Below are 18108 nucleotides of genomic sequence, written 5' to 3'. Positions count from 1 at the left end.
ATACAATCCCAGTTACTCCATAACCTTGAGATGGGCATCTGGGCTGCCTCTGCACTAGGCTGAGGAAGCTGGGAACTTTGGAGTGAAATTCACAGTGGTCACTGCTCTGAGTTGCTCAAGGCATTTGCAGAAAAGGCTGAAGAGACAACATTGCCTTTACTGCTTCCCTTCTTGGGGCTGCCATGCCCTGCTACTTCACTATTCAGAGCCCTGAACACTCTTCGGGAGATGGTGTTTGTATGGTCTGTTTCATAAAAGCCACAGGTGTTCCCACTGATGGTTTGAAATGTGACAGCAAAGGGGAGTTGCTGCAATGTCTTTTATATATATATACAATAACTAAATTATGATGCTATTCTAATGGGCTTCTAGACCCTCCTTGGGCCTAGGCCATCAGTTAGCTCCTGGGACCATGACCTAAGCACTTGTTTTGGGTTGATCTGGAGTAGGGCTGTAGTGCCCCCTTGCAGAACAGGGGTTGAAGACCAGCTGGAGCAGCAGGAGAAGTGTGGGTGCACAGCCCAGCAGGTGGGACACTTACAAAGGAAATGGGAGCCTTGGGTCACTGGCTGCTCTAAGGACTGACTGGGCATTTGACCTAATTAAAATTTAATGCTCAGCTGCACAGAAGATGCCTAATCTTAGGAGGTTGGTTAAGTTGAGGAAACTCACCAAGCTCTTTGGCCTGAATGTGACAGTTATTAATTTGAGTATTTTCAGAAGTGGTACCTTAGAAGCCTAAGCAAATTTATTGGCACCTTATCAATGTAAACTCCCTGGAAGCTAAACAAGGTTTTGAAAGATTACAATCTTAGATTTACATGCCTAAATTTTAGTACCATCTTAGAGGTCAGATGTCAAACTTTTCAGAAGTTATGAGCTGTTCATGAGACTCACAGCTACTTGTTTATGTATGTTTGTGATACTGCTCCCTGGGTTATACTTTGGCAACTCACCAAAAGGTTTAGCAATCTTAAAACTTTCCTCACCTTTGGCTAAAAAAGACTTTCATATATACAACTAATGGTTGGGGAGCAGGACCTGAAAAGTCAGCATGGTCTATTTATCCAAACCTGGCCACAAACCAGGAAAGGATTCCAGAAGGACGTGTAGGTCATCTTCATATATAGATGTCAAACATAATGTCAAAAATTCTGACATGTTTTTCCAATACAGAAATCGAGTTTGAAGATTTGCACAACTTTTTGGTTGTTCCCCCCCCCCCCCCCGTATTGAAGAAATGAGACTGACACAGTGTAATCCCTTTGTTTTGCTCAGTGCTGTACAGGGCAGCATTTTTATGAACTCAAGCAAGACAATTTTGAGAGCCACGCTTTGTTTTTCTTTTTCCCAGCACTTCTCAATTATTTGATTTTTTTTAAGTTTGGTTGCTGCTATAATGTCTATTGAATAACTTAAAAATGAAATTATACTATATTATGGATATATAAAACTGTAGGCAGTGCAAACACTGAAATCATCAGCAAATTTTTGTACACAAGGTTTTTACCATATGTTCCTAAATCAGTAATTGTCAGATGAATGTTAAAACACCTGTTTCACCAATTCACAGACCTTACTTTTAATATTGATTCAAAGAGCTTAGTTGTTTATGAGAACTTAGCTCATCATGGACAAGATAGAAAATGTATTTTTTTTTTGAGTAACATGAAAACAACATGGTAGACAAAGGAATACTGAAAGTGTTTATTGCCTGCAGCATAATTCAGCATTTTATGAGATAGCCTGGAAAGTGGACATAGAGTTTCAAAGGAAATTAGTTTCTCTTTTTTGACACATTGACAAACTAAAAATTTCCTTTGGAATTTCAACAGTAGGATATAGAAAAAGGAGTTTTTCTGGGAGTGGGAAGCAGATTGGGAAGCAGAATTTATATGAGTGTGTTTAACCACCATCTTAACCTCAAATAGTAATGGGAGATGCCTAGTGCTAATTACAGTGTAAGGACTATGAGCACATGTGAATTGCCAGGCTGAAGACAAAGTTCCCCAAATTTCTACAGTGAAAGAGAAACAACTTGAAAGCTAACCTTTAAGGATAAGCATTCCATCCAGCAACACATTTGGATCAATATTCACTAAAACACACCTGTCTTGAAATAGGAACTGTGATAAAATAATGATAAACTTGACGGTTTTCATGGTAGAGTTCTGTGACGATTCTTACTTGCATAAGTAGCCATTGGCCTCTGAAATATAGGGAACACCAATATTCAGAAAATCCCAAAGAAAACACTCCTTGTTTCTTCAGTAACTATAGCAAATGGGCATTTGCAAGCTCTTTAACTGAAGAATTTAGAAAGAGGTAACGTCTGATGTGAAACTTCTACAAGGACATAGAAGTTGCCATATTTACCCTGGGTAATATAAAATAATTTTATGCTTCTGCTAAGGATTTGCTTACAGCTCTCCAAGTTGTAAGAGTAATCAGAGGAGCTTCTTCACAGATATTATTCCAAGGTGTGTTTTCTATATATTCCTTTTCAAAATGCAGCATCGCAGAATAGGTATACAAAATGGGCTAAACTGAATCCTAGAGCTGCAATATGAGAGATCTGTTTGGTTTTTTCCTGTTTGTTTTGGTTTTTCCGTTTCTGGTTTTTAGGTGTGATTTTGTTTTGTTGTTTTATTATTATAAATGTTATTTATTTTCTTTAAATTTAGACTATCTTTCTATGAACGCAATCTCCCGAGGCCAAGAAGTGCTATGAAGTGTGAGTGCCTATGTGTTTTGATGAGCAACTGCTTGGGGCGATCAGGTGCCAGAACAAATCCTTTGGCCTGGCAGTGACGCAAGTGGCAGTGGACAGATGCGTGTCCACAGCAAACTGCTGCCCGTCACTCGGGAGTCTTCAGCCACGCCGGGAAACCCACTCTGCCAAGGCGGCAGGAGTTCGAGGCGAAAAAGGAAAAACAAAGTTGCCAGCTCTCATTACGATTTACTATACGTCTGAACTTTTGTAGTCCCGAAGCTTAACGACAGATGGTGGTGTAACTCCACCGATTTTGTAACGTCTCCCTTTCTTTGATGTTGTAATATAGATTCTCCTCGGTTTGACTTCGGTTAAAACGAGCATTTTCTGCTCTTTCCGTAGTGTCTCGGAGCGGTACATGGGGAGGAAAGGGAACGAACCTCTCTCGAAGAGGTGTCTGTTTGTGTTCTTGTTCGCTTTCTAAACAACTCTAATGGAAAATGGCAATCTGATAGACACCTAATACTGCCAGCTGCACAGAGAAAATACATTAAACTAATTAAAGGAAGATAGTTTCAAAGCGGTTTATTTCAAGCGAGAAATACTATTGTGCAGATGAAGTCTTGAACCGTAAACAGGAACAAATAAAACGCACCAGCCTTTTTCATTAGAAAACCGAGTTATATTTTATACCGTAATCGTCGTTGAAAAAAAAAAAAAAGTGGGGAAAGTATGTGTTTGTTTAGCTTTAATTTTGCGTGAGACCGCCGAGCCGCGTAGACCCGAGCACCGCCGAGTAACAGAAGCCAAGCACCGTGTTGTTACCTGCGTGTTGTGCCCACCAGAGAGAGGGGGCTGCCTGCGGGGCCGCCGAACGGGACCGGGGATTCAGCTCCGTGGAACAAAGCGCAGCCCAGGCAGGGGGACGGGGCTGGGAGTGCTGCGAACATTAGCGGTAGCGGAGGGCGCCCGGCCCGACGGCGGCGGCCCGTGGCGGGGCAAGACAGGGCAGGGCCGGGCAGGGACAGACCCGCGGGTCGCCGTGTGTCGCCGCTCCCGTCCCGCTGGCCGGGGATGCCGCGGCCCGGTGCCCAACAAAGTTGGCGGTGTCCGCGGCCGAGCCGGGCCGCCCCGCCGGTTCGCTGCCGCGGGCTACCCCCGAAGAAGTGCGCTGCACGGCGCCTCCCGCCGGCACCCTCATTTGGCCGCCGCCGCGGACGGTTCCGGAGGGAGAGCCGCCTCTCTCCCGGGGCGCGCCTCCCGCCCGCGGGGAGGAGGGGCGGCGGTCCCCGAGCCGCGCAGCCTGCGCCCCCGCGGTGCCCCACGCCCCTGCCCGCGGAGCCCGTCGGCGGCCGTACCCTGCGGGGCCCGATTTCGTTTGCGGGCCGACGGGGCGCGGGGCGGCGGATCGGGCGCGGTTCCCCACCCGCCCCGCTGTCCCGCGGGGCGCGGGGCCGTGTCAGGCGACTGTCCGCGGGGACTCTGTCCCGCGCCGCTGCGGCTCCGCGAGGTGCGCGGCGAGTGTCCCCCGCAACCGTTGCGGTCGCGGCTCTCCGCGGCAGCGGGAAGCGCCCCGGTAACCCGTGCAGCGACGGGGCGAGGAGGGGGGAGCGAGGGGCGAAGAGACAAAAGAGCCGCGGGTAGCAAATAAATATATTTTACGGCCACCCATCGGCAGCGCCGCGGCCCCACGAGCCTCTGCCCCGGCGCTGAACTTTCACCTCGCGAACCCGGCCGCGCCCCATTGGCTGCCCGCCGGCCCGCCGCGCCCCGCACGGCCCCGCCGCCGCCCCGGCCCCCGGCCCCGCCGCCGCGGGCGGGCGGAAGGGTGCGCGGCGGGGCGGGGGGCGGCCTGGGCCGGGGGCCGCCGCGGGGGGCCCTGCCGAGTTGCCAGAGTTGCGACGGCTCCGCCCCGCGGTAGCGGCTCCCCCCCCGCTCCCGGGGCCGAGCGGCCGGCAGTGCCCTCGCCGGGGCTGGCCGGCGGCCCCGGCAGCAAGTGGCGCGGGGCGCGGTGGCGGCGGGCAGTCTGCCACTTGCCTGTAACAGCGAGCGGCAAAGTTTGTGGGATTTTTAATTGTATTAGTAAATGCGGTGACTGTTAATTCTGAGTGACAGTCACTTGTGATCCTGGCCCTCGGCGCGTACAGAGAGCCCTGTTAACGCAGCACCGCGCGGAGAGCGTGGGGCTGGGGCTGCCGCGCGATGATTAGGTGGGCTCCGAAATATCAAACCCCACGTTCCGCTCGGCCAGCGCCGTCCGGTTTGTCCCGCACCCACGCGAGTACTTCCACCCAAACACACTCTGGGCGCCGAATGACCAGGAACCGCGGCGGGGACGAGGGAGGACACGACCAGTTTTCCCTATTTCTAGACACTTAACCTCCCCGCCCCCTCCCCGGTACCCCACTCGGGAATCACTTAAAAGTGTTTTTCCCCGGGGGAGCGGCAGTCCCCAGGCTGGCCGGCCGCGCACACTCCCCACCGCGCCACCCCAGACAGGCGGAGAGCGGCCGATCCCCGCTGCGGGGTGCCGGAGGGGGTCTTGCACCTTGCTCCGAATCCCGGGGGAGGGGAGAAGAAAAGTTTCGGGGCCCACGCGTGCTTCCTCGTCAAAGCAGATGCCGGCGGCCAGGCCTGCTCCGCCGACCCCTCCCACGTGGGTCTCCCGGGCTGCCTTCGCGGGGCCGCGGCACCTCGGGGGCTGCCAGTAAGCTGCAGCCGGCCGGCACTGCCAGCACAACACACGGCTTTGTTTTCCACCCGTCTGCTAAACTCGTTGTGTCTAACGGAGCCGGCGGAGCGGGGCGGCAGGAGGGGAGAGGGGGCGGGAAGGGGCAGCCACCGCCAGCAAACAACTTCCCCGACGGTTTGTTTACATAGCAGGTGGAGCTGCCGTCCGTCGCGACCCAAGCTCCCGCTCCGCCGGGGACCGGCCGGGGGAGGCGCGGGCGGAGCGGGGCACGGCCCTGTGCATCCCGCCTCACTTTTTTTTTGTTGCCATTCCCCCTTCGCTGCTTCCCCCCCCACACCCCCCCGCGTTATTAGCACTTCTGTGCAGGCCACTCTGCGATCATGTGAGGGAGGGCTCTCTCCGTACTCCCCTCTCGCCAAAGCAGCCGGTGTGTGCAGCGGCGGGGTTTTCTTCCCCCCCCCCCCGTCTTCTTTTTTTTTTTGCATTCCCAACAAAACACATACACACAGGCGGCACACTCCGCACACGGCCGGACCCGCACGCCGGGGGAGGGAGCGCGGCACCGCCAGCGCCAGGCAGCACCAGCCGGCGGGAGGGCGCGAGGCTCCGCCGCCGCTCCGCGCTCGCGGAGGGCCCCGCGCCGCCCGCCCGCCCCCGCGCCCCCGGCCCGCGCGGCGGCTCCGCCCGCAGGGACTCTGCATGTGCGCGGCTGAGCGCGGTTCCGCTCGCCCTTTTTCTCGGTGTCAGCTCGCCGGGACGCCCTGCACGGTGTCTGCTCCCGGTAAGTGCTACCCCCCACCCCACCCCCCCGCCCCGCACACCCGTCCCCTCCTCCCGCCGCTCCCCGGTGCGACTTGCTACTTCCACCCGCTACCCCCCCGCTCCGCTGCCGCTCACTGACTTGCCGCCGCGGGAAAGTTTGGCAGCGGCCGGCGCGGCCGCAGCAGTGACATGTGTCAGGTCTTTGGGCACCTGGTGGCTCCGCTCCCAAATATACACGGCGGGCGGGGGGCGTGGGGCGCACCCGGCGGCTGCCGGTGCCCCGGCCGGAGTTGGGGCCGTGCTCGCCTAACCCGGCGGGCCGGGCCGGCGGTGGGAGCGGGGCGGAAGCTCCCCCCAAACCACCCGGGGTGGCAGCGGGTCGGCGGGGCCGACCTCCCTCCGCGCAGCGCCGCGGACCCTCCCGCCCCCCTTGTAATTAAAAACAAACAACCTGTAGCCTTTCCGCACGGAACAGAAGTGCGAGGCGGAGAGGGCTCAGGGCCAGGCTGCAAGGGAGCTTGTGCGGGAGGCTCGGCTGCCCGCGGCTCCCCTCCCCGTTTGTGTGGTGTGGGTTTTTTCTTTTCCCTCTTCTTATTTTTTTCTTTTTTTGTTGTTTTGTTTTTCCCCGAGACCTCCCCAGCAGACAGCCCGGGTGAAGAAACGTGTCACGTTTCTCCTTTGTGTGCTGCCTGCCCGCCGGAGGGAGAGGCGCACCCCAGCCCCCGCCTCTCCGCCCGCCCGCCCGTGCGAAGGGGCTGCTGCCGCCGCCCCCTCGGGGCGCCCCGCGCTGTGCGGCCGCGGGGCGCCCCCGCTGGCGTGGGAGGGGAAGCGCAGAGGCGATTAGGTGCCCCTGGTGTCGCGGTGCCCCCCGGCGCTGTTTGGGCTGCGCAGGGAACAATCTCATCCCTCTACCCAAGACAAAAATTGCCTAAACCCAAGAATTAATAAATAACGATGTTGGAGCTGCGGGGTTCCGGAGGTGGCCTCCGTGCCTGGTACGTAGGGGCCTTCTCTTAAAATTGGCTCTTGAAATTGAAAAGGTCTGCGGGAGTTGGAAAGTTTGAAAAGTGTGATTGATTTTGAGGAGAAGGGAGCGGCGACGGCCCCAGCTATGGAGCGGGATAGGCTTTGCCATGCCATCGGGAATGCCAGGGCAGCCACGCGAGGGAGGGCGAGCGCCGGCGCCTCTGGTCCGCGTTGTGCCGCTTCGAGCACGGGCGCGCAGGCGGCAGCGCTCTTGGCCTCCCGTAGTCTGCCGGGAAGCCTGTGCCGCCCGTCGAAGCCTGCACGGCCAAGGTAAAGGCAGCCGGTGAGCCGCTCTTGCTCTTTCCCGCAGTTCGGCTCATGCCAGGTTCGGCGGGCAGCGGGCCTGTGTCCCAGCGTAGCCTCCGGCCGAGAACACTTGCGAGCGCTGGTAAAGGTCCCGGGATGGAGCTCCTGGTGAGGGGAAGAGCCCGGGCTGTGGGCAGGCAAGAAAACATTCATCTAAGATTTGTGGGAGTAGTCCAGACAGAAAGCAGACTGCTGGTATATTCTCCTGGAAAAATAATCTCAGAAGTAACCACTCTAAATTTATGGTATTGTCCTCTGTTAGTAAAGAGTGCAGAGCTGCAGATGGAAAAACAGACAGTACCCTCTACCAGGGAACCACTTCTACTTTTAAGAAGTCTTACTTGTGTATGTACTTACTTACCGAAAGAAACACAGAAGTTTCCCTTCCAAAGAGGATTTCCCCTGATCTTTTCCGTGCATTAAAACCCCTATCTAAACTCATTCTAGTGAGTGGGAATCTTTCCATTGACATCAGTAGGAATCACTCCACTGACTCCACGGGCTTGCGCCAGGCCCTTGGAAATTTTGTTACAGATGTGGGACTTGGAAGTTGCACCTGGTGTCTGTATCGGCATGTTAATTTCGGGGGGGGGGTGGGAGAGAAGTCAGAGACAAAGTTTTAAGAGATTTTGACAGGTTTAAATTTTTTCTTCTGCATGCTAAGTAATTTAAAACCATTAAGGAAGAACACTACTGCTAGTAATATTACTCTAAAGAAAATATGATTAATTATTAAATTGGTTTCTCTAATGCTACACTAAATCCTTTTGAGATATGTTCAAATCAGTATTTTTTTAATCTGAGTTTTTTTCCTGACTATAATAATTTGTAATGTAAATGTAATGTTTAAAAGACCCCTATTTTGTAATAATTTGCTGTGCTTCTTACAAAGTGGTAGTGTTCTGTAGCATTTTTGTATACTTAAATCATTCAGTTAGGTACTCAGAATAGTAGATTTCAGAACGGTTGAGGGAAAGGAAAGAGTGTTTCAAATGTAGCATTGCCAAAATACATATAGTAACCTTCATGTCATACATGAAGTCATATAATTAGACAAAAGTCATATCATTAGACATCCTAATTTATTCTGTTAATATGTAACACATGAAACACACTGCTTCATGTGAGGCCTTGTTGGTGTAGGCTTTAAGGTTTAAAAGTAACCTTACTAGGGCGGTTAAGCAGAATCAATTGTATAAATATTTGTGTATTTCTTTGTTTTTAGTTTGACCACAGTGATCGGTTTGTTGTGTCACAAGATCTTAGCTACAGTGCAGTGTTTATAACATTTGAGAGACGAAAAAGCCTACAGGTTTTGTAGCTTTCTGTTTAGTGAAGATTCATGTAAAATGACCAAAGAGAGTCTATAGGGAACAACCACATTAGAGGTTTTTTTAATGTGAGGAAGAGTAAAAGAAGTATATCAAGTTCAGGACATTTTAATCGGTGTATACATGGTACTATATTAAAGTTTCACTAGAGTTTATACAATAGTCAGGTGAATAGCTTCATAGGTTTTTTGAAGTGACTATTTGTTGGTCTTTTTTTTTCAGTAATCATCTGTTGCTTATACATTTTTTAAATGCTTTCTGTAATAGAACTTGTCGGAACCAATATTTTAAAATTAAAGGTGTATTTGCTTAGAAATATTCTTGTCAGACTCCATTATATTTTTGGAGAAGTTCTTATTGGACTTGAATGTATTAAAAAAATACTGTAGTATAAGAATTATTTTTTTTGACTGATTTACGTGAGCTAGAATAAGCTTTTTGTATTCTGATGAATATACCTGATTCAGCACTGCATGCACAGGAGTTATTCAAGGCTAGTGGGCTGAAAACAATAGAAAACTTCTGAGATGTGATCCATGTTGTGGCAGTGTTTTGCTATGTGTCATTGAAAATGTCACTTAACCTCTTTGTTTTTCATCACTGAAATGTGAGGGCTGGTATTTATCTATCTCTCTGATAGAGTGATTAATTAATATTTCTTGAACACTGAGTACTCTTTTGTTCCATTTCTATATTTACCAGGTTTATTTTGGAGAAATTAAATTCTGATGGTGTTTGAAAATTAATGGTTCATGGGAGTCATCATGTTTTTTCTTTGTGAGTGAGATCGTGAAGAGGTCACTTGCTCATAGGAATTGAAAATGATTTAGGACATAGGTCACTGAGAAGTACGCACGGAATGATTTTGACTGGAGAAAGCTGCAAATAATGATCAAACTGAAAAATGCTATCAACTTTGTTACAAAATAATATTTTTTTGTACACTGGGACTGATTACTCTTTAAATTTTGTGACAGCTAGTAAGTCTAGAAGTAATGCAAATTATCTATTTTTTTTTCACAGCCACTGTAGCATACCTCTCAACTAATCCTTGTTAGAAGGAATATTTGTCATTTAGATTCCTGTTCCCTGCCCTGTTTTGACTTGAAATCTTTTTTGATCATATATGTAAAATAGTGGGACCAGAAAAACAGGAAAAAAAAAGGATGAAATTGTAGAAAAACTTAGCTGTAATAAACTAACCTCTTTAAGTTAATCTTAAAACTGCAATTGAATAGTTCATTTTTAGTTGTTTGAAGGTTTTCTTCCACATTTGTTCCTTCACAGAATGAGCACAGTTATTGTAATAATTACCAGGGGTAGCTTTAAACTTAAATTTCAAAACTTCTAGATCTACCTGAAAACAAGGAGCAGTCCAACAGATATTATTTAACACTGATGATGTTTTTTTCTCCTTTCTGAAGCTTTCAGTAGTTTAATCAAACCTACTACTTGCAAAAATCTTTCAAAATGTTTACTGCAAATTATAAGAGACATCTATCCTTTGTTGCAAGATTTGCATCTGTTTCAGCTTTACTGCTTTTTTTTTTTTTAATCCCCATTTCTGATAGGTTTGCATTTTAAGGCAAGGTGATGTTTTATATCAGAAAGCTGGATTTGAAAGTGCCAGCAATAGCTCGCCTATGCTGTCATCGCTGAAGTAGCTGAAAATAATCTCTTTAATGAACAGTTGCTATGATGTTTATTGGTTCATCAAAAGTGTAGTGTGGGATGGTGTTAGAAAGTAGCACTTGAACTCTGAGGAGTGAGTTATGTGTGGAATTGTATTTAATATCAGGATTTTGGTTCCTAGTCTAAGAAAAATAAAATTAAAGTATTGAGCACATTGTCGTATGCTATTGACTATCTTAGGTCTTTTTAATAATTTGTAGAGTTTGTTGAGGAGAGGGAATAAGAACATTGTAGTTTTAACTTTTTGTTTGGTTAATTAGTTATTCCTTTTCTCCGCAAATAGTCATCACACATCTATAGCTGGAAAGGGTTTTGCTGCAGTTTGTTTCTTGTTTAACTATATGCGTTAGTCAGGCTGGCTGCTGAGGGCAGAGCCTATTCCCTTGGGTACAGTGGACTGTACCCTCCGTGTGCCCTGAGTGTGGGTGTCTCTTCTGCTGGGTGGCAGAGGGCTTTGCTATAGGTAGCACAGATGACTTTCTAACTTATCAGGCTGAGGAACAACGAGCAGACAGCTTTAAGGGACATGCAGCACCTTAATTCAAAGTGCAGAAGGGAGATTTTCTGCCCGGCCTACCCCTCTACCTGCTTGCTGCTACATGATGGCCATTCTGGGGTGGAAGGAGTGACTACAGATCTCCATCATACAACCCAAGCCCTCTTTGAGGTTCACAGGCTGGCTTTTGATTTACCTCTAGAGCTTGCTTGTTTACCGAGGAGCTTCAGTCTTCTCCTTCCTTCCTATGGGCATCAGGTGCTGAAAGTGGGTGGTGGGGTGTTTGTTTTGAGAAGTTGCCAACTCATTGCTGGTTGCAGGGTCCACAAGGACAAACTGTAAGTCCTTTGCTCAGTGAGCTGGTCCTTTGGATCTCCGCAGTGCATCAGACCACAGTTGCAAATTGCATCATATTAAGTATTTCTGTAAGGTGCTGATCTCAGTCTTGTTTCAGCTAGTTTGCCTCCAGGATGTTGTGAGGATGACTGAGATTCCTGCGGGCCTGCGTGAACCTTGTCCTGATGGGAGATACTCTTTACCGTTGGGCCCAAAACTAGAAATTCATTTGAAGAGTGGTGTTTTGAGGCTAGAGGGTACATCGATATATATAACTAGAAAGTTATTAGGGTTTTCTAAGCTCATTATTTAATTAAAAAAGTATTTACATTGTTATATTGTTACAAAGAAAATCCTATATCTTTTAAGATTGAAGTTTAGTTGATGATCTTGGTAAAATAATTTATTTTTTCCTTCTCAACATGAGGTGTATTTTGCAACTTTGGTCTGAATTTGTCTCCTTAGTAAATCCAAATTCTGATTTACTCCATATTTAGTTTCTGTATTCAACCTAAACCAACATGTTACATATTATTGAAATAATAATTAAGTATTTTATGTAATTTGAAACTATGTATACATAATTTGACTAATTAAATTTTTGATGTATCTGTATGTTAAAGCAGTCTGATCTTGATGGACATAGCCACCTTGATTTTTGCGATCTGTCCTTTCAGAAAAGGAAGGAGAATGGCTGTGCAATTTTAGCTTATTACATTGCTTGTCCAATAGGACCAGATCAGATAATTCAGTCTGAAAAATTAAGGAACTTGTGTTTAGAGAAACAGTCTCAGAGTTGCCAAGTTATGTCAAGTGTAATACTTTAAGTATCTATCAGATATTGATGTTGAATTTGCTCAGGAATGGTGAAGAAAATTTAAATGAGGTGAAATCTCTAAACACCATTTAAACTTTGCCATGCTGTTGGTGCTAAGTCTTGTAAAAGACTTAGTCACAATTACATTGTTGATTTTTTTCCTTTTTAAGTCTTACTGTTGATGTTGAGGAGGCATATTGTTCTCCTGGAATTGTATCGCCCCCAGTAAAACAAGTGGTGGGTAATACCTGTGTAATAAAACCTGTAGCTGACATTTAACTGTTTGGAAATTAGATCAGAAACTGTCAAGTTTTACAGTGTACAAATAATATAGAGGAAATTTTAAGGGTTAGTGGTGGGAAGCCACGCAAGGCTTTGCAAAGGAGAGGGACAACAAACAAACAATGGAGAACTGGGGAGTGCTGTGGAAAAAGGCCAGAGAAAACATGTGGCTGGCCAGGAGCCAGCAAAAGTGCAGGTAGCACTGCCAGGAGGTGGGCAGCTGCTCAGAAAATAGGAGCTCAGGTTCTCAGAAGAGCGAGCAATGGGATTTTCATCTGGTGCCCAATATAGAAAATAAATTTTTTCACCTTCACTTCTTCTGTGGGAAGAAATAATGAACTTTTTGCATGTCAGTGTTACACATTTGTCAGACACAGCTCTGACAGGCACAGGAGTTACACCAGGTTACACTGGCCCCAATTGAGGCTGCTATTTTTTAAATATTAGATCTTGTTAATTCCAATGTGTGTCTTTATTTGTTAGTTGTTATATTGAAAGTTGATTTTTACTTACTGAAGAAAAGTATAATCTTCTTAGTGTGACAAAGGAGGGAGAGAGGTCTTTTGAAGATAAAGAGGGAAGAGAACCGTCTAGAAAACAGAGGCTAGTGTCTTTTAGAGTCTAAAACAGAGTAATTGAAATATTTATGATTCAAGGCACTTCTCTGTGAGAGAACACAAACAGGATTGTGGTTTTATTGCAGTACTTACAGTATTCTCATGACCTAAAAATGAAAACACGAAAACCTAATGCAGTCAGGTGTGCACAGACTGCAGAGATACACGTATTTGCTGAACTGTTGTGCTTTTCAATTGTGTCAACGTTTTCATTTTTGTAGAATAACATCTTCAATAAGGAATAAATAATGTTATGTACAGAGCAGGGCGAATAGAAGAGAAAGGGTGCTGAGGACTCCTTGATATGTGGCAAAAATCATTCATCATAAAAAGTCAATTAGTGGAATGTATGAGTGTAAACCTGTAAAAATATTAGGATGGAACTTTGCTAAAAATCATTATGCCTTTGTGCAGAAATTCATTCAGACCCATTTATTACCAGCCTTGAATGCATTTAAATTACTTTTAATGTTGTGATGATGCTTGTCAGTTGTTCTCAGTATGCAATAACTGTTCAGCTGGACATTGAGGAATACGTATGGTCAGTGATTCAACAGATAACTATATATTGAATATACAGAAGAACTTTCACGTAGTATCAGTAACTCCTTACACATTCTTTTGCTTAAGAAGAAGAATTAAGTGTATCGTGACAGAAACTTTAATATATTTTGTATTTAATTCTATTTTAAGTGACTGACATCTTGTAAAAGAGTTAAAGGTATGCGTAGCATTGGATGTTCTAGATCTGTTCTTGGGTTTCACTTTATTATCAACCAAGAAAGGGTGTGAAGTATACTTGAGTAACCAGAAATGTAAATTTTGTGAGTTACGATATGAAAACCTTTTAAAAAATATTGGTTGAGGTTTTTTTGTTGGGTTTTTTTGGTTTTGTATCTGAGAGCCAGATCATGCCCTCGAATCACAGAGGAGCCAGAAGAATGGTAGAACTGCCAAAACATTTGTGTATAGTTTCAGGACAGTGCTAGGTGAGGAAGTTGATGATCAATCCAATGTCTCTTCTGTGAAGCCGTGCAGCTTTGGAAGTGGTGTGGGTTTGTGTCTGTGCCTGCACATGTGTCTGCACAACATCTCAGGACTCCTTTCTTCATCCACAGCTTTTCAGGAAGGAGACCAGGGCCTTCAGAAAGAAAATGGATGTATCCGCATGTGTTTACTGCATCTCATGTTATGGGACAGAAAACACTCTTAAGAATAAGAGTGCAGTTTGTCTTTGGCTGTAGCAGTGAATGCCTGGAAACAGTGTTTGAGCAAAGTTGTTCTCCCAGACAGGAGGTTACCATGCTGATGGGCGTTTTACAACATAAAAAAGGTGTTTAAAGGGTTGTGATGGGAAAACCTGGCCTTCCAAAGTCTTCCTCCAAAAAATGAGGGAAGTGTGCTTTCAGACTAGGTTTGCATTTGTTTCCAGATGATGCATGGCTTGCAACATTGGTGTCTTGCTGTGCTCCAGTTTTAGGTTGTCCCCTGAGGTGGTTGTGGGGTCTAGGGGTGCCTGGACTGGCAGTGGGGTCTAGAGTGGTGAGTGATGGAGTGGTTCTATCTGCTGGTGACAGCTTGCCACCTGTCAGGACTCTACTCAGATTGAGCTTCCCGGCTCCTGCGGCATGCGGGTGCCCTGCTTGTGTCTTGACCAGTGTCAGGCTTCAGGAGAGGACATGCTTGAGACAATGGCCATATATTTGTGTTGAAAAATCCAAGACCTTCAATGCTAATCTCAAGTTTTCTGAAGCTGATTTGATGATTCCCTTTTTTGGCTTAGGCACCATGACTCATAACATGAGTTATGTGCCTGTGCAAAACAGGTTTCTGAGGGTGAGGAGTTACCAGTTGCTTAGCTGTTCTTCAGGGCCACCTAGAGTGAGACTGGTGATGGACTGCTTGTGCATATTTAAACCAAAGCTATGTTTTTTCAGTTTTTGTTTCAATACAGGTTCTAATACCGTTTCATAGGCCCTGAAGCAACTCACCACGAAGATGAAAAAATCTATATTCAAAATGACTTTTTCATAACATTTAAATATTTTGAGGGGTTCGCTTTCATTTATTCACTAAATGGATCTTAAAAAGTACATCAGTCAGGTACATAATTTGAGATGATCCAAAGACATAAATAAGACATTCCTAAAAAGATGAACACAAAGACTTGTTTTAAATCAGTGGCTGCCATGCCCAATCAGCCAGGCATGGCAGCCAGGTATGTGTGAACATCAGTAATTCACTACATATTTGTTTAGAAAGGGTATGGCTATTGGTTGGACGTTCCTCTCACTTCTTGAGACTCTTCCTCCCCCTTATTATTTGATTGTCCTTGCAAAGCCTGAGAAAGGTGGCAGATGGAGAAAACCGTATACTTGACTGGTCCTACTGAATTGCAGGCTTAGCACTTGCATTTTAAATCTTTATGTGACTCAGTAGAAGAATACATTTATATTATTTGATTATGTGTAAAAATGGAACCTACTGTCCTGGACTTAACTAAGGTGCTATTTTTAATCTATGTTTCAGTGCCTGTCTTCTGTAACTGGAATGAAATTTTAAACTGAAACTATTAGCCTTATTATACATAGGTGCCTGCACATTTTGTGAATCAATAATATCCAAAGCTCTAATTTTACTTATGTATAATTTAAAAATAATTTTATGAATACTCTTCTGTACCCAGTGACTGACATTTGGGTCTTTGTTGCTAACACTAAATTGCTATCAGAATGGGGAAGACACCATTTTTTTTCAAGTCAGTGCTAGGCATACAGTTTTGCTTCAAATTCACTTATCAACAAAATTTCATTTAGCTGAATTTCTCTTCATCTAATATGCAGATGATGAGTCGGAGCATAATGTGACCAGAGATTATTAAAAATATCTTTCTCACTGTCACCTGCGATATTACCATAATTGGAACTAAGAAGTCCGGAGTTGCACAATATTTATGTTGCAATCCAAACTGACACAACCTGGAATGCTGTGGTAGCAAAACAAGACACAGACCCAAGCGTCATGCCGTGTACTTGGGAGGAAGTGAACTGCTCTTCTTGGAGACCTCCTCCAGCAGGGACATCCCAGGGGTCCCTCTGCTTCTCTGTGGGCTGGGGGGACCAAGGTGGTGAGGTAAGTGCTGGCAGCCTGGCTGCAGAGAGCAGTGGCTGGTGGTGGGTGTAGGTGATGCTTTGGGTCAGGCTGCTTTGCTAAGATTGGGGGCTGTGGTAAGAGATTGCTACTTCCCTGAGGTCTACTGATTGGGATGGGCTCTTGTTTCTCCTGACACCTTGGGGGCCTCTTTGTTAGGAGGTGTTGTTTGGAAGAAACACTTTTAATGTGTTTACTTTTCTTTGGCACTTGGAAATATTGAGTCCTTGTCCAGTGCCGCCTTTACTGCCGAGATCGGTGTAGGCACAGTGAAACCAGTGTTTTTCCCTGCTGCACCTCTGGTAGGCTCTGCAACAGCTGATGAACTCGATCTGTTACTCATGGCCTTCACTGGCAAGCACTGTTCGGTATATTTGCCTGTGACTGACACGCTGAGATCTATGGCCGTGACATATCTGGTCAACTCTTTAAGCCTTTACCTTTAGCATTACTTTAACCCCTCAGGGCTCAGCTGCTTGCAGCATTTAAAGCATGGCAAGAGGTTTTATAGCAGAGATTTGACTCAGCAAGACTTGAGCTACCTCTTGCTGAAGATATGAAATACAATTTGGAGCTTATAATTGCTGCCTAATATGATCTTGGACCCTTACTTAAAATCCATTTAACTGATACTGTACTTTCTTTATAAGGTTATTATTGGGAGCTAACCTTTTCTTGTGTTGTGGTTAAATGTACAATGTAATAAGGGTGTTTTCTAATGTGTTTAAGAGTTGGAAGATGTGTTAGAGGTAACCTTTATGCAGTGAGTTTTATATAGTTGTAGTAAGGAGAGCTATATTAAAATCCTGAACATTAGTACTATCTGAATGTAATTTGTTCTCATTCTGTTTTGTGTGTACCTGCTAGTGGAAGATGGTACATTATATTAAGAAAAATCCATGTTGTCCTTGAGTATCTTTCTTATAGGTAATTATTAACCTAGTGCAAATTACTGTCTTCTGAAATTTTTTGAACTTTGATGATATAAAAATACAAAAAGTGTATTGGATATAATAGATAAATCACAATTCTTTCTTTCTTTTGATTTCAAGGAGAGGAAACTAAATCCAAGATTTTAGGCACAAAACTGAAAGCCTCTCAGAAATCTTTACTTTCTTGTTTAACTTCTAATAAACAGGCATGGGCCATGTCTATTGGATGTCTCCAGGGATCACTAGCTTATAATAGATTTACAGATTTATTTTCCCGAATGACACTTTTGCTCTAGGGTTATTAGTTTGTCTGCTTATGATTGCCTTATAGAAATGCAAGTTTGCTTAGAGTTGTAAGGTAAAATTAAGTATTTCTTATATTTTTTTTCTTAACCAGATACCTAAGTATATATGTAGAATTTGGTATACGTGGAAAGGATTTCAGAACTTGCCTCCCTGCGCCCTTCTTGAAACTGCTCTAAATGGTGGTGAAGGCAATTGTAATTTCATACCACAAAAAGGGTCAGGAAAAAAAAACCCCAAACTGCTAGAAAGATGAGTGTCATAAGTGTGGACAGCCTTTGTTTGGTTTTATATTTTCTTTTTTCTCCTGCTACTGTAGAAAACTCATTCCCACTGTTCAGCAACTTTTTTTTTTTTTTTTCTCCCCTCACTTTTTTATTTTCCTCCCCTTTTGCCTCAAGGGGGCATTGTGGGTTGGAGAGCGGGAGCAGGTTTTGCACGTGTCAGGCGTATAGCTGAAAAATACTTGTTTTTCTTATGTTCATTAAACCGCTGTCAGGGGTAAACACATTCGTAGGCATGTAGTGGGCAAGAATGGCCATAAGAGAAACAAAAATTGTTTTTTATCTTAAGTAGGTGGGGAAGGGGGCATCAGTCATGGCTCATGGGGTTGAAAAATTCGTTGTTCTTAACATTGTAAAGAATGATGATAA

General features: G+C 45.5%; 1 protein-coding gene across 5 annotated transcripts in view; it reads left to right on the top strand.

The window, feature by feature from the left end:
• Positions 1 to 6119: 6119 nt before the first annotated feature.
• Positions 6120 to 18108, top strand: part of FOXP2 (forkhead box P2) — a 407653-nt gene continuing 395664 nt past the window's right edge. For 3 of the 5 annotated variants that reach the window (XM_032688023.1, XM_032688017.1, XM_032688020.1), the window contains exon 1: positions 6120 to 6186. The gene's annotated coding sequence lies outside the window, so the exon portion shown is untranslated. Of the gene's footprint in view, positions 6187 to 7077; positions 7163 to 7469; positions 7582 to 18108 lie in introns of those variants that run through there. The other 2 variants (XM_032688019.1, XM_032688018.1) reach the window with 2 other exon arrangements.

The sequence above is a fragment of the Chiroxiphia lanceolata genome, chromosome 5 (genome assembly GCF_009829145.1).
Source record: "Chiroxiphia lanceolata isolate bChiLan1 chromosome 5, bChiLan1.pri, whole genome shotgun sequence".
Lineage (NCBI taxonomy): Eukaryota > Metazoa > Chordata > Aves > Passeriformes > Pipridae > Chiroxiphia > Chiroxiphia lanceolata.
The sequence above is the reverse complement of the archived record's forward strand: the minus strand, read 5'-3'. Positions and strand labels throughout refer to the sequence as shown.